The sequence below is a fragment of the Lissotriton vulgaris genome, chromosome 11, assembly GCF_964263255.1.
Source record: "Lissotriton vulgaris chromosome 11, aLisVul1.2, whole genome shotgun sequence".
Taxonomy (NCBI): domain Eukaryota; kingdom Metazoa; phylum Chordata; class Amphibia; order Caudata; family Salamandridae; genus Lissotriton; species Lissotriton vulgaris.
In genome coordinates this window covers 1,087,761,736-1,087,777,939 of record NC_141699.1, presented here as the reverse complement: position 1 = coordinate 1,087,777,939, position 16,204 = coordinate 1,087,761,736, and positions in this window count along the sequence as shown.

Here is a 16,204-nt window from a genome sequence, read left to right as displayed (position 1 = left end):
TATAGCCCTACTTAAATTTCCTTCCTCTCTTAATAATCTCTGTCATACCTCCTCTCTCTTTTCCCTTTCTATTTTTTGTCTTCCCAAGACGAAGCTAATTGTTTCTCCCCTTATTCCCGCCTTGAATGTGTCCCAGACTACTCCTGAGGCTGCTGTCCCCCTATTGATATCCCAAAACCATTTGATCCAATCTGTCATATGCTCCCTATATACAGGATCCTTTAAGAGGCCTCTCTCAAAAGTCCACTGTGTAGGTGTTCTTGGTGTTTGATTACTTTTAATGGTAAGAATCACTGGACTATGGTCTGAAATCACCCTGGGAAGCTTCTCCACTTGTGTCTCAGATAATAAACAATTAGTTATCAAAAAATAGTCAAGCCTAACCATTACTTTATGTGGGGCAGAAAAAAAGGTGCTTCCATCAAGGTGGGGATGTAGTTTTACCCAAGGGTCAACCAGGGCATTATGTGAGACCATATCTGCTAGAGCCCTAAATACTTTCCTGTTCCTCCCCCGGTAGGTCGCATCTGTTCGTGTAAATGAGCTCTCTAGGTCGTGAATATTAAAATCTCCACAGCATACTATGGGTTCAGACCACTGGGCTAACTCCGCATCAAGAAACTGGAATACATCTGGGTCATCTTCTGTGGATCCATAGATTGTAACTAGTGTTAATTTCTGGCCCCTAAAACATATTTCTAAGATAGCCCATCTTCCCCATTTATCTTCCTTCTTCTTCCCTACTACCACATCCCTTTGTCTACCCAGAATTGCTACACCTCTGGTCATGTAAAACTTTCAATATAGGAAATAAAATTTGTGGTTAAACATTATTCTCTTGATTTCTCCAGAAAATCGATTGCTAATGTGCAATAATCAGGCACACTACAGGGACTATTTTAGAATACCTGAGAAATCAGTAACTTTCTAAAACATGCATGAACTTCTCTTTTGAAATGCCATCAAATAGCTTAAACTAAAAACCTAAGCAGAACTTTGCTTAAGAAACTCCAGTTTGGTATGTCCTGTCAATCTTAGTGGTAGGCCGGGTCGGTAAATTCCATACTGTCCGCGGAATTTGTGGAATTTGTGTAATTTTGCGTTCCGCAGAGTTGTTGAATTGCACAAAATTCTGCGTTCCCTGACATTGCGAAATTTTTCGCTTGTTCGCGTTCTCAAAATGTGTGTTTGCAAGATATTTCCCCCCGAGCGCGCAAACAGCAATAGCGAACAGCAAAAAAGCATAGCGAACAAGCAATTCAGCATGTTCAAAGAATTTCTGCATGTCCGCAGAGATTTTTTTACTGTTTTGCGGAGATTTGCTTAACGCGATTACGCGAATTCCGCCCACCCCTAATTAGTTGTACAGAATTTTAACTGTGAATGTTCTTGAGGATAGATTTCAAAAATTGAAAACCTCAAAGCAGTAGACACTTAGCACCTATTTTATCTCTTATTTTGAGAAGGTGATATGGCATTGTCTCTGCTTCTTGAAGTTGGATTACCCTCAGCAGTTACAGGTATATAGGCAGCTAACACTGGCATTTAAAAACATTTTAATTTTATGATTACTATTAATAATGGTACATCTATCAAAATATCCATAGTTTACATAGAAGATGCTCACCTGTGTATTCCGATAATACACTGTCTTTTCCAAGTACACCATTTCCACCCACAGCAGAGACTTTGAAGAAGTACAGGTTGCCAGGTATTAAATTTGTGATGGAGACATTTTGATACATTGTTGTTACATTTGATTCTGGATTTCCTAAAACTTGCACTAAATAGGAGCTTTTGTTGCCAGTCGGTGGTAGCCAGCTCAAAGAAATTGAATCAATGGTGATGTATGTCAAACTTAGATTGTTGGTTACATTGGGTACTGAAATAGAAAAATAGAACGTGAAGTATCACTCAGAGAACCTTTTACATATTTGTCAGAAATATTTTTTACACCAGATAAATTACAGAAAAACATGTAGAAGTTACCTATCATTGGGAAGAATTGCCATGATAGATCTCTAATAGGGTGAATTAGTTTGTAACACTTCTGGCGCATTGATTTTGTATTAAAAAATTGAGACTTGTACTAAAGAATCTAAATTCCCAGAAAAGCATAGAAATGTTTCCAATGACATCTCTTCAGTTATGATAACTTATTCAAAACCCCCAAATGTGAGCAACTGTAACTTAGTCTCATTAATTCTAGAAAATGTTTCCCAAAATGTATAACTGATTCTGAATTTAGGTACAGATGTAATTTATACATGCCAGACATTTAGCCTGCCTAGCCAAATAGCTCTTAATCAGAAATTATCTAATGTTGTTAAATCAAATGAGTACATATACATTGTTATTTCATGTATGATGTAATATTTCGATGAGATGGAATTTTTCAAATCAGTGAGTGCAGATTGTTTCTAATGCTCTAGTTATTTTTTGAATGTCTATTCACTAAATCCCTTTATAGCTTGCAGTTTATCCACTTTATATGACCTTCTATTTGCTCAAATGAACTTTTAGAATAATGAGTTAATGATTATATCCATTTTAACTAGTTTACATATACTTTGATTTTGGTATCGGAGTGGGAATTATTTGATTTCAGATATTTCTGATCACTTGCTCTGAAAAGACCTTTTGCTAGTCTTTAAAAAAATTACAACTCTGTTACTTTATAGCGGATTAACTAGTATTGATGTTTTTCTCATAAATTGGAATTATATGATTCTTCCTTTATACTGATTTCGCAGAAGGCAGCATGCAAAAACTCTTTTCATTCAACAGGAAGGGACAACATACTATAGATAAGGTATTACGAATATATTTAAAATACATAGTTATATTTTAATAATATTCCCACAGAAATCCTTTGTCTTATGTCATAATTAGAAGAATACATGGTATTTGCAGCAGTACCCCAGGTTTATATTTACACATAAAAATGGAACCAGTAAACTGTTTTGTTCATTAAATGTAAATGTGCACTAAACCAATCTTATTTGGATTTAAATTCAAATAACCACATATATGGTGATTCAAAGTGCAACCATGACTTTGTGTTCAGCAATTTTACAGCTAAATAGGTATTCTCACGAAAAGTATAATAACAAAATCAGTTTAGAACTTTCCTGCTGAGAAAACCAGCTTACCAAAAATAAATCTTTCTATTTCAACACAGTCAGCAGAAATAATAATTTGAAAGCAAAAACTCCAAAAGTGATGAGGGAACCATTTCAGTAAAGGGGCTTGCAGATGTGGATTACCTGACTGAGTTCAAATATACTAGCATGGAAGGTGTGTATGCATTTATGTGTTTGAAATTGAACAATATATTCCTACTTTCAGTCATGTGTGGTCATTCACTTAGATCAATAGATTCACCTGTTGAGAAAGCATGAAAATGCACTCCTGACATGATTGTGATCACATTAGTTTCCAGGAAAGAAGCTTAAATAACATATCTTTCCGTATAATTCAATGATGCCAAAAATGTATAAAAACATAGAAGATAGCTTTTAATTGAGCTTTTCCTCACATATCTTCATGTAAAACTTTGAATATAGGAAATATTATTCGTGGTTAAACATTATTCTCTTGATTTCTCCAGAAAATCGATTGCTAATGTGCAATAATCAGGCACACTACAGGGACTATTTTAGAATACCTGAGAAATCAGTAACTTTCTAAAACATGCATGAACTTCTCTTTTGAAATGCCATCAAATAGCTTAAACTAAAAACCTAAGCAGAACTCTGCTTAAGAAACTCCAGTTTGGTGTGTCCTGTCAATCTTAGTTGTCGGCCAGGGCGGTAAATTCCATACCGTCTGCGGAATTTGCGGAATTTGTGTAATTTTGCGTTCCGCGGAGATCGGGGAATTGCACAAAATTCTGCATTCCCCGACATTGCGAAATTTTTGGCTTGTTCGTGTTCTCAAATTGTGTGTTTGCAAGATATTTCCCCCCAAGCACGCAAACAGCAATTGTGAATAGCAAAAAAGCATCGCGAACAAGCAATTCAGCATGTTCGCAGAATTTCTGCATGTCCGCAGAGATTTTTTACTGTTTTGCGGAAATTTGCTTAACGCGATTACGCGAATTCCGCCCACCCCTAATTAGTTGTACAGAATTTTAACTGTGAATGTTCTTGAGGATAGATTTCAAAAATTGAAAACCTCAAAGCAGGAGACACTTAGCACCTATTTTATCTCTTATTTTGAGAAGGTGATATGGCATTGTCTCTGCTTCCTGAAGTTGGATTGCCCTCAGCAGTTACAGGTATATAGGCAGCTAACACTGGCATTTAAAAACATTTTAATTTTGTTATTACTATTAATAATGGTACATCTATCAAAATATCCATAGTTTACATAGAAGATGCTCACCTGTGTATTCCGATAATACACTGTCTTTTCCAAGTACACCCTTTCCACCCACAGCAGAGACTTTGAAGGTGTACAGGTTGCCAGGTATTACATTTGTGATGGTGACATTTTCATACATTGTTGTTACATTTGATTCTGGATTTCCTAAAACTTGCACTAAATAGGAGCTTTTGTTGCCAGTCGGTGGTAGCCAGCTCAAAGAAATTGAATCAATGGTGATGTATGTCAAACTTAGATTGTTGGTTACATTGGGTACTGAAATAGAAAAATAGAACGTGAAGTATCACTCAGAGAAACTTTTACATATTTGTCAGAAATATTTTTTACACCAGATAAATTACAGAAAAACTTGTAGAAGTCACCTATCAATGGAAAGAATTGCCATGATAGATCTCTAATAGGGTGAAATAGTTTGTAACACTTCTGGCGCATTGATTTTGTATTAAAAAATTGAGACTTGTACTAAAGAATCTAAATTCCCGGAAGAGCATAGAAATGTTTCCAATGACATCTCTTCAGTTATGATAACTTATTCAAAACCCCCAAATGTGAGCAACTGTAACTTAGTCTCATTAATTCTAGAAAATGTTTCCCAAAATGTATAACTGATTCTGAATTTAGGTACAGATGTAATTTATACATGCCAGACATTTAGCCTGCCTAGCCAAATAGCTCTTAATCAGAAATGATCTAATGTTGTTAAATCAAATGAGTACATATACATTGTTATTTCATGTATGATGTAATATTTCGATGAGATGGAATTTTTCAAATCAGTGAGTGCAGATTGTTTCTAATGCTCTAGTTATTTTTTGAATGTCTATTCTACTAAATCCCTTTATAGCTTGCAGTTTATCCACTTTATATGGCCTTCTATTTGTTCAAATGAACTTTTAGAATAATGAGTTAATGATTATATCCATTTTAACTAGTTTACATATACTTTGATTTTGGTATCGGAGTGGGAATTATTTGATTTCAGATATTTCTGATCACTTGCTCTGAAAATACCTTTTGCTAGTCTTTAAAAAAAATTACAACTCTGTTACTTTATAGCGGATTAACTAGTATTGATGTTTTTCTCATAAATTGGAATTATATGATTCTTCCTTTTTACTGATTTCGCAGACGACAGCATGCAAAAACTCTTTTCATTCAACAGGAAGGGACAACATACTATAGATAAGGTATTACGAATATATTTAAAATACATACTTATATTTTAATAATATTCCCACAGAAATCCTTTGTCTTATGTCATAATTAGAAGAATACATGGTATTTGCAGCAGTATCCCAGGTTTATATTTACACATAAAAATGGAACCAGTAAACAGTTTTTTCATTAAATGTAAATGTGCACAAAACCAATCTTATTTGGATTTAAATTCAAATAACCGCATATATGGTGATTCAAAGTGCAACCATGACTTTGTGTTCAGCAATTTTACAGCTGAAGAGGTATTCTCACGAAAAGTATAATAACAAAATCAGTTTAGAACTTTTCTGCTGAGAAAACAAGCTTACCAAAAATTATGGCTGAGATACCCGCCACCCTCTCTCAACACAATCCCCAAGGATGGGAAACCGGAAACAGTTCTGAAGTCTTTGGAAGACGGGAGGGAGTAACCCTCCCGGCCGTATTTATTAAAATATGAAACAAAATTAAAACATTAAATAAACAGTTTCATATTATGTACAATTTCATTACCACATTGCGATGTTTGGCTAACCTTAACAGATTCTCTAATACAAAGGTTCTCCTAGCCGAACTAACATCCTACAAAACATTTACTTGAAATTTTGAAATTGTACATCCTAACGTTTAAGGGCCAACGGCAAGGTCGTAACCGGTGTCAAGATCCCTAACCCAGAAATATCGCCCTCACTTGTGAGGAGCGGCCCAGAGGCGTACCTCAAGTGCAATTACCAATTTCCCTTGACTTGACGGGGGCCCCAATAAAACTCGACGCCACTTAGAGGTCGTACGAGGACTCGTGTGAGGTATCTAGAAGGTAGCGTAGACCCCCCCCCCAAACCCCACACAACTTACCACATCTGCCGTCGCAGACGTCCTGGCCCCGGGAAATTCCCCAGGAGGGGGCTGTAACCCCTCCTACCCAGGAAGGGGCCTTGACCGCCTTTCCTTTTCTTTCGGCGACCCATCCTTAGAAGGGTCCGCCTCCCCGTTGAGGGGCCAATGGCCACCTCCCCCGAGCGCTCCCATCCGTGCTGGGTGACGCCCACTCATAGGGATCTTCCAATTAGTGCTCACCGATCATGACCTTACCGCCCGACCAAAATAAATACGACAATGCTAACTAAATAACTAAACTAAGAAAGACAGTAGCAACTACTACAATTTTATTAAAGCCTGCTTATCAATGAACACTAAAGCAGAATTTCTTTATTTGCGAAACGTAACACAAATCGACCATTCTTTATTACATAATCAAAATCATCACGATAAAACCACAACCTGTAAACGAAAATCAGAGTTATCCATCAACTTTATTCAAGAACCACTTGCTGTCCTCAGGGGCTGGTGGGTGGGTCAAAATTGGCTCTTCGTTCCGTCTCGAGCTCACGTGCAGCGAGGAGGTGCAGCTTCAGAGCACAGGAACAAGAGGATGCCTTCGGATCTTGCTTCTCCTTTTATCCGTCTTCAGGGCGGGCGTAAACCCGCCCCTGCCTGCCCCTAGGGCGTGGCCAGCCGGGTCAGTGTCTAGGCCAACCCCCTCTAGGGCGGGAAAAGGCGCGCCCCGGCTACGCCGCTTCGGGCATACCAGCCGAGACTCGCCTCCCGCCCAAGATGGCTTCCCGGGGGGATCGTGGTACTCTGCCATACGTTCGGGGGGACCGAGTGGTCGCCCCTTTCCATATGGCTGAGATACCCGCCACCCCCTCTCAACACAATCCCCAAGGATGGGAAACCGGAAACAGTTCTGAAGTCTTTGGAAGACGGGAGGGAGTAACCCTCCCGGCCGTATTTATTAAAATATGAAACAAAATTAAAACATTAAATAAACAGTTTCATATTATGTACAATTTCATTACCACATTGCGATGTTTGGCTAACCTTAACAGATTCTCTAATACAAAGGTTCTCCTAGCCGAACTAACATCCTACAAAACATTTACTTGAAATTTTGAAATTGTACATCCTAACGTTTAAGGGCCAACGGCAAGGTCGTAACCGGTGTCAAGATCCCTAACCCAGAAATATCGCCCTCACTTGTGAGGAGCGGCCCAGAGGCGTACCTCAAGTGCAATTACCAATTTCCCTTGACTTGACGGGGGCCCCAATAAAACTCGACGCCACTTAGAGGTCGTACGAGGACTCGTGTGAGGTATCTAGAAGGTAGCGTAGACCCCCCCCCAAACCCCACACAACTTACCACATCTGCCGTCGCAGACGTCCTGGCCCCGGGAAATTCCCCAGGAGGGGGCTGTAACCCCTCCTACCCAGGAAGGGGCCTTGACCGCCTTTCCTTTTCTTTCGGCGACCCATCCTTAGAAGGGTCCGCCTCCCCGTTGAGGGGCCAATGGCCACCTCCCCCGAGCGCTCCCATCCGTGCTGGGTGACGCCCACTCATAGGGATCTTCCAATTAGTGCTCACCGATCATGACCTTACCGCCACAGGCCGGATAGTTGACCGGCTATCCGGACCCCCCACAACACTCCTACCTAAAGGTCATGGTGTAACGTTTTTTAGCCACGCTAAGAAGTCTCCTATGAGTAACTCATTCCCCACCCGAGACAAATGCACTCCATCCCCCAAATACATACCATCATCATTAATACACCCGTGTGGAATAGAATGCAGTGCCTTGGAACGGAACAACCTACTCACTTTGTTATTAAGCTTCCTCACAGAATGATTTAAAGCAGGAACCGAAATAGCCCCCCGCCACACTTTTCGTGGGATCATATGGGACCATGCAATTGTGCACCCTGGAACTCTCCTCGCTAACCAACTTACAGTGGAAAGCATCGCCTCAAGAAGAAGTCGTCTACCAGTGGTGACCAAATCATTGCCCCCAAGATGTACTATGACTACGGACGGCGGTGACCTCGTCCGCCCTAGCAAACCCTCAAAAAATGATTGGAACTGGTCAATACAGAGACCGCCTCTTCCGTAGAAGGACACACTGTACCCGTATTCCCCAGCTACGTGAATCATATCACCTGCATTGAATACGTCCGCGGCACGTCTCACGTATGAGTGGCCCACGACCCACACCTCCTTTTTCACAGCCGGTGATGTCTGACCGCTGGCCCGGTGTTGGGTCGACTGCAAAGTCCGCCCCGCCTCGTAGGCTTGCGCAACTGAAAACCAAACAAAAACAAGAAGCGTGAGTACATTGCTACAGCTTCACAACATGTGCAACCGCACATACCTTTTATAACAATTGGAGGACCAACGCCCCACCCGTTTGACTTGTTCAACATCCAGACCCCTGGCTGTAGCTTCTGTAGCAGCCCCTATCCGAAAGGAATGGGTCCCAAACTCGCCCGGGTTCAAGCCCGCAGCGGCAATCGACATCGCAAGCACCCGCTGAAACTGAAACTTTGTCAGTGGGGTGGCGTCAGCGTGTCTCAACAAGGTCCCCCCCCATGATGCCACCCTTCGTGCTAAATAATCTTCTAGACACCTTACCGGGCACATGGAGGACCCGGGAATCCTGCGTATGATTACGCAGTCACCCATCCCACTTTGATCGGTCTTGGACCTGACAAATGAGACCGTCATCGTCTCCCCTCTGATCCGGACGTGCTCCTGGCACAATCCTCCTGTCACATCCTGCCTGTTCCTCGCCACTAGTTCGCTTACCCGCATAGCCCCATGGAATGCCAGCGTAAAAGCGGCTCGGAATAACACTGTCTCAAACTGAGATGAACACGTAGCAGGGAGTCTGGATAGCAACTGGGCCAGCCTATCTAAACCTATCGGGCGCCTTTCATCTACTCTGCGACCCTCAAGGCGTTGCCACCCTCGTAGCGCTTTCTGTACAACGAAAGACGCTGTCGGGTCAAGGATCCCGTGGGCCCTAGCAACAAAGGAAATGGCAGCCCGATGCCTCTGAGCCGTGGCCACCGATTTCCCGACCCGATGTAAGGACATCAGAAAATTCACCACCCACTCTTCCTGGCCCCAAAGCTCCTCTCTATCAGTCCCCAAAAAGGCCAAATAGGACCGGAACGCCCCTTCATATGCCTTCCTCGTCCTGGGTGCTAAACTCTCTCCCACGAGGTTACGAAGTTCGGGGCACCGAGAGACCAGAGAGCTTCGGGAAAGGGTGCCGGCTCCTGGTCCGCTGTGGGAAGAAAACCCCAGAAAGCCTGCATACGAAAACGAGACAGTGCCTCAGCTGCCTGGTTCATTACCCCTGGGACATGTCTTGCTTTGAATAACACATTCAATTGCATACACAGTAAAACAATTTCTTTGAGTAGTCTCAAAATCCACTTGCATCGTGCTGCCTGGCTATTGATACACTCGACCACGGTCATATTGTCAGACCAGAATACCACAGAGTGATCCATGAACCCTTCGGGCCAAGTTCTCAGGGCCACTAAAATGGGGAAAAGTTCCAAGAAAGCAATGTTACTTGTCAGCCCACTGTCATGCCACCATGTCGGCCACTTTTGTGCAGACCATCTTGTGCCGAAGATGGCACCAAAACCTATACTCCCTGCCGAATCCGTCCACAGCCCCAGCTCATCCGAGGACACGGCTGGTTTGTTCCAGACGACCCGACCATTGAAATCCGCCAGGAATGCCAACCAAATGCGCATGTCCTGGCGGACCTCAGCCGAGAGCCTCGTGCGATGATGGCCCTCCTTCAGGCAGACCATGGCTTGAGCAATCGAACGAGAAAAGGGGCGGGCCATTGGTATAACCCTCAGGGCAAAATTCAACTGGCCAACTAGCTGCTGTAACTGATGCAGCTTAACCTTGGATCCATTTATACATATTTTCAGAGATGTCCTGAACTTTGACACTTTTTCGGTAGGTAAACGAAAACACCCTTCCTCGGAATCCAACTCGATCCCCAGAAACTCGAGGCAAGTGGAAGGGCCCACAGTCTTACCAGGTGCCAATGGCACGCCAAACTGATTCATTAAAACACAAAATTGAGCCAAAGCCTGCCCACATTCCGGATCCCCGGCTGCCCCCAGGAACAAAAAATCATCAAGGTAATGCATCACATTTTGGAAACCCGTCTTCCTTGTGAAGACCCATTGTAGAAAAGTACTGAATTTTTCGAAATAGGCACAAGATATAGAGCACCCCATCGGCATACACCTATCCATGTAATAATGACCCTGAAACATGAAACCTAGGAGACGCTGATCGACTGGATGTACCGGGAGCAACCGGAACGCTGACTCGATATCAGATTTTGCCATCAGCGCCCCGGGCCCCAGGCGATTCAAAATGGCTACGGCCTCATCGAAGGATGCGTACCGCACCGAACACACTTCCGGGTCTATCGCTTCGTTTACGGAAAGACCACGTGGGGCTGATTCATTGTGTATCAGCCGAAACTCACCCGGGTCCTTCTTTGGGACCACACCTAAGGGGGAACAAACAAAGTTAGGAACCGGTGGTACACTAAACGGACCGGCGACTCGACCTCGAGTCACCTCTTTCCTGATCTTATCCTGTACCACGGTCGTATGCTGGAAGACCGATAGCTGATTTTTACATTTCGTTGCACCTTGAAAGTCCCCCACTGGGATGCGGAAACCATAAGAAAACCCGTTCCGCAACACCCCAGCAGAAGTACGATCCGGGTATTCACTGAGCCAAGGAATCATCGCCAAGGTATCAATCGGGGTAGGTAAAGGCGTCCCTCGGACTATATTAGACCTGTTTGGCGCCTCCTCTACCCCCGTTATCACCCGTTTTGGCTCTGCACGTGGACTCAGGATGGGATGATTGCCCACACCCACTACATTCGTGCCTAAATTTGCACGATCCCTGGGGCCTGGTACATTTACCCCTGTTGAAGTTCCAACAAACCCCCCTTTTTCCTGTATTTCCGGCAGGCCTCGAGTAATTGTCGGTACCTGTAGCTGATCGAAAGGGCGTCCCCGCATACTGGCGGTAGGATTCGCCAACGTTACTTCCCACCAATGGCACTTTCAACATACCAGTCTCCTTCATTTTATCCCAAGACACAGAATCATAACAATCCCAAGTTAAGCTTTTATCATGTTCTTTAGCCTTTCTAAACAGATTATCATAGCAGAACCAATGGTTACCCTCATGTGACACCGAGTACCCCATGATTCGAGACTGATAAATTGGCAATTCGTGCAGCAGATCGGGCCTTCGTTCCCCCAAGATCGATGTAAAGACCCCCCACGCTTTGCCCCAATTGCCAATATTTTCGTTCACCTTAAAGGCGGCCATTTTTGCGCGCCAAACACTCGGATGCATGAGATCCTTCTGGCCCTTAACATGCTCCATTTCATAGTGATCAGTAAGCAACGAGAAAATGTTCACATATTCTCCCGCCCATATCTTCTCCTTAATAGCCAAGGGAACATGCTGACCCACCCTTTCCCTACGAGAAGGTGCTGACTCATCCCTTGCAATCGGCAATGGCCGCTTACCTGAACCGGACGGCGTCTCTGCGACCGAACCTGTCCCCTGTGGCTTCTCTACTACCGCAGCCGGTGTGGATACCTTCGCTGCTTCCCGTGACTCACGCAGTTGCTTCATCAGCACCTGCGCGTCGACAGCCGTGGCGCCCTCACTATCTTTACCCAACCACGCTGCTAGTTGTGCTGCCAGCTCAGGCAGCATATCGTCCCCGGACACGGGGGTGACCACAACGGGAATCGGATTCCCTCCCTCCGGCACGGGGGTGGGTGTCTCTAGCGGGGCACTAGGGCCCGGGATGTCTTCCACAGCTCTCCCTCTCCTGGGCCTCTTGTTTTTCCCTCCCGGGGCCGCTCCCGCCAAAGGACGTTTCGGTCCCCCTTCCTCGTTTTCATCCATTCGCCTCTTTAACTCAGTCATCTCTTTCATAAGAACGCGCAGCATCTGGTCAGTAGTCATGCGCTTTCCCGCCTTCTTCGGCATTCTCCAACAGAGTATCTGGAAAACAAACAAGAAAGATTACAACGCTCAAAATTGGCTCTTCGTTCCGTCTCGAGCTCACGTGCAGCGAGGAGGTGCAGCTTCAGAGCACAGGAACAAGAGGATGCCTTCTGATCTTGCTTCTCCTTTTATCCGTCTTCAGGGCGGGCGTAAACCCGCCCCTGCCTGCCCCTAGGGCGTGGCCAGCCGCGTCAGTGTCTAGGCCAACCCCCTCTAGGGCGGGAAAAGGCGCGCCCCGGCTACGCCGCTTCGGGCATACCAGCCGAGACTCGCCTCCCGCCCAAGATGGCTTCCCGGGGGGATCGTTGTACTCTGCCATACGTTCGGGGGGACCGAGTGGTCGCCCCTTTCCAAAATCTTTCTATTTCAACACAGTCAGCAGAAATAATAATTTGAAAGCAAAAACTCCAAAAGTGATGAGGGAACCATTTCAGTAAAGGGGCTTGCAGATGTGGATTACCTGACTGAGTTCAAATATACTAGCATGGAAGGTGTGTATGCATTTATGTGTTTGAAATTGAACAATATATTCCTACTTTCAGTCATGTGTGGTCATTCACTAAGATCAATAGATTCACCTGTTGAGAAAGCATGAAAATGCACTCCTGACATGATTGTGATCACATTAGTTTCCAGGAAAGAAGCTTAAATAACATATCTTTCTGTATAATTCAATGATGCCAAAAATGTATAAAAACATAGAAGATAGCTTTTAATTGAGCTTTTCCTCACATATCTTCATGTAAAACTTTGAATATAGGAAATAATATTTGTGGTTAAACATTATTCTCTTGATTTCTCCAGAAAATCGATTGCTAATGTGCAATAATCAGGCACACTAGAGGGACTATTTTAGAATACCTGAGAAATCAGTAACTTTCTAAAACATGCATGAACTTCTCTTTTGAAATGCCATCAAATAGCTTAAACTAAAAACCTAAGCAGAACTCTGCTTAAGAAACTCCAGTTTGGTGTGTCCTGTCAATCTTAGTTGTAGGCCGGGGCGGTAAATTCCATACCGTCTGCGGAATTCGTGGAATTTGTGTAATTTTGCGTTCCGCGGAGATCGCGGAATTGCACAAAATTCTGCGTTCCCCGACATTGCGAAATTATTGGCTTGTTCGCGTTCTCAAAATGTGTGTTTGCGAGATATTTCCCCTCGAGCACGCAAACAGCAATTGCGAACAGCAAAAAAGCATTGCGAACAAGCAATTCAGCATGTTCGCAGAATTTCTGCATGTCCGCAGAGATTTTTTACTGTTTTGCGAAGATTTGCTTAATGCGATTACACGAATTCCGCCCACCCCTAATTAGTTGTACAGAATTTTAACTGTGAATGTTCTTGAGGATAGATTTAAAAAATTGAAAACCTAAAAGCAGGAGACACTTATCACCTATTTTATCTCTTATTTTGAGAAGGTGATATGGGATTGTCTCTGCTTCCTGAAGTTGGATTACCCTCAGCAGTTACAGGTATATAGGCAGCTAACACTGGCATTTAAAAACATTTTCATTTTGTTATTACTATTAATAATGGTACATCTATCAAAATATCCATAGTTTACATAGAAGATGCTCACCTGTGTATTCCGATAATACACTGTCTTTTCCAAGTACACCATTTTCACCCACAGCAGAGACTTTGAAGGTGTACAGGTTGCCAGGTATTAAATTTGTGATGGAGACATTTTCATACATTGTTGTTACATTTGATTCTGGATTTCCTAAAACTTGCACTAAATAGGAGCTTTTGTTGCCAGTCGGTGGTAGCCAGCTCAAAGAAATTGTATCAATGGTGATGTATGTCAAACTTAGATTGTTGGTTACATTGGGTACTGAAATAGAAAAATAGAACGTGAAATATCACTCAGAGAAACTTTTACATATTTGTCAGAAATATTTTTTACACCAGATAAATTACAGAAAAACACGTAGAAGTTACCTATCATTGGGAAGAATTGCCATGATAGATCTCTAATAGGGTGAAATAGTTTGTAACACTTCTGGCGCATTGATTTTGTATTAAAAAATTGAGACTTGTACTAAAGAATCTAAATTCCCAGAAAAGCATAGAAATGTTTCCAATGACATCTCTTCAGTTATGATAACTTATTCAAAACCCCCAAATGTGAGCAACTGTAACTTAGTCTCATTAATTCTAGAAAATGTTTCCCAAAATGTATAACTGATTCTGAATTTAGGTACAGATGTAATTTATACATGCCAGACATTTAGCCTGCCTAGCCAAATAGCTCTTAATCAGAAATTATCTAATGTTGTTAAATCAAATGAGTACATATACATTGTTATTTCATGTATGATGTAATATTTCGATGAGATGGAATTTTCCAAATCAGTGAGTGCAGATTGTTTCTAATGCTCTAGTTATTTTTTGAATGTCTATTCACTAAATCCCTTTATAGCTTGCAGTTTATCCACTTTATATGACCTTCTATTTGCTCAAATGAACTTTTAGAATAATGAGTTAATGATTATATCCATTTTAACTAGTTTACATATACTTTGATTTTGGTATCGGAGTGGGAATTATTTGATTTCAGATATTTCTGATCACTTGCTCTGAAAAGACCTTTTGCTAGTCTTTAAAAAAATTACAACTCTGTTACTTTATAGCGGATTAACTAGTATTGATGTTTTTCTCATAAATTGGAATTATATGATTCTTCCTTTATACTGATTTCGCAGAAGGCAGCATGCAAAAACTCTTTTCATTCAACAGGAAGGGACAACATACTATAGATAAGGTATTACGAATATATTTAAAATACAGAGTTATATTTTAATAATATTCCCACAGAAATCCTTTGTCTTATGTCATAATTAGAAGAATACATGGTATTTGCAGCAGTACCCCAGGTTTATATTTACACATAAAAATGGAACCAGTAAACTGTTTTGTTCATTAAATGTAAATGTGCACTAAACCAATCTTATTTGGATTTAAATTCAAATAACCACATATATGGTGATTCAAAGTGCAACCGTGACTTTGTGTTCAGCAATTTTACAGCTAAATAGGTATTCTCACGAAAAGTATAATAACAAAATCAGTTTAGAACTTTCCTGCTGAGAAAACCAGCTTACCAAAAATAAATCTTTCTATTTCAACACAGTCAGCAGAAATAATAATTTGAAAGCAAAAACTCCAAAAGTGATGAGGGAACCATTTCAGTAAAGGGGCTTGCAGATGTGAATTACCTGACTGAGTTCAAATATACTAGCATGGAAGGTGTGTATGCATTTATGTGTTTGAAATTGAACAATATATTCCTACTTTCAGTCATGTGTGGTCATTCACTTAGATCAATAGATTCACCTGTTGAGAAAGCATGAAAATGCACTCCTGACATGATTGTGATCACATTAGTTTCCAGGAAAGAAGCTTAAATAACATTATGGCTGAGATACCCGCCACCCCCTCTCAACACATTCCCCAAGAATGGGAAACCGGAAACGGTTCTGAACTTTTGGAAGACGGGAGGGAGTGACCCTCCCGGCCGTATTTATTAAAATATGAAACAAAATTAAAACATTAAAATAACAGTTTCATATTAATGTACAATTTCATTTCCACATTGCGATGTTTGGCTAACCTTAACATATTCTCTAATACAAAGGTTCTCCTAGCCGAACTAACATCCTACAAAACGTTTAACTTGAAATTGTACATCCTAACGTTTA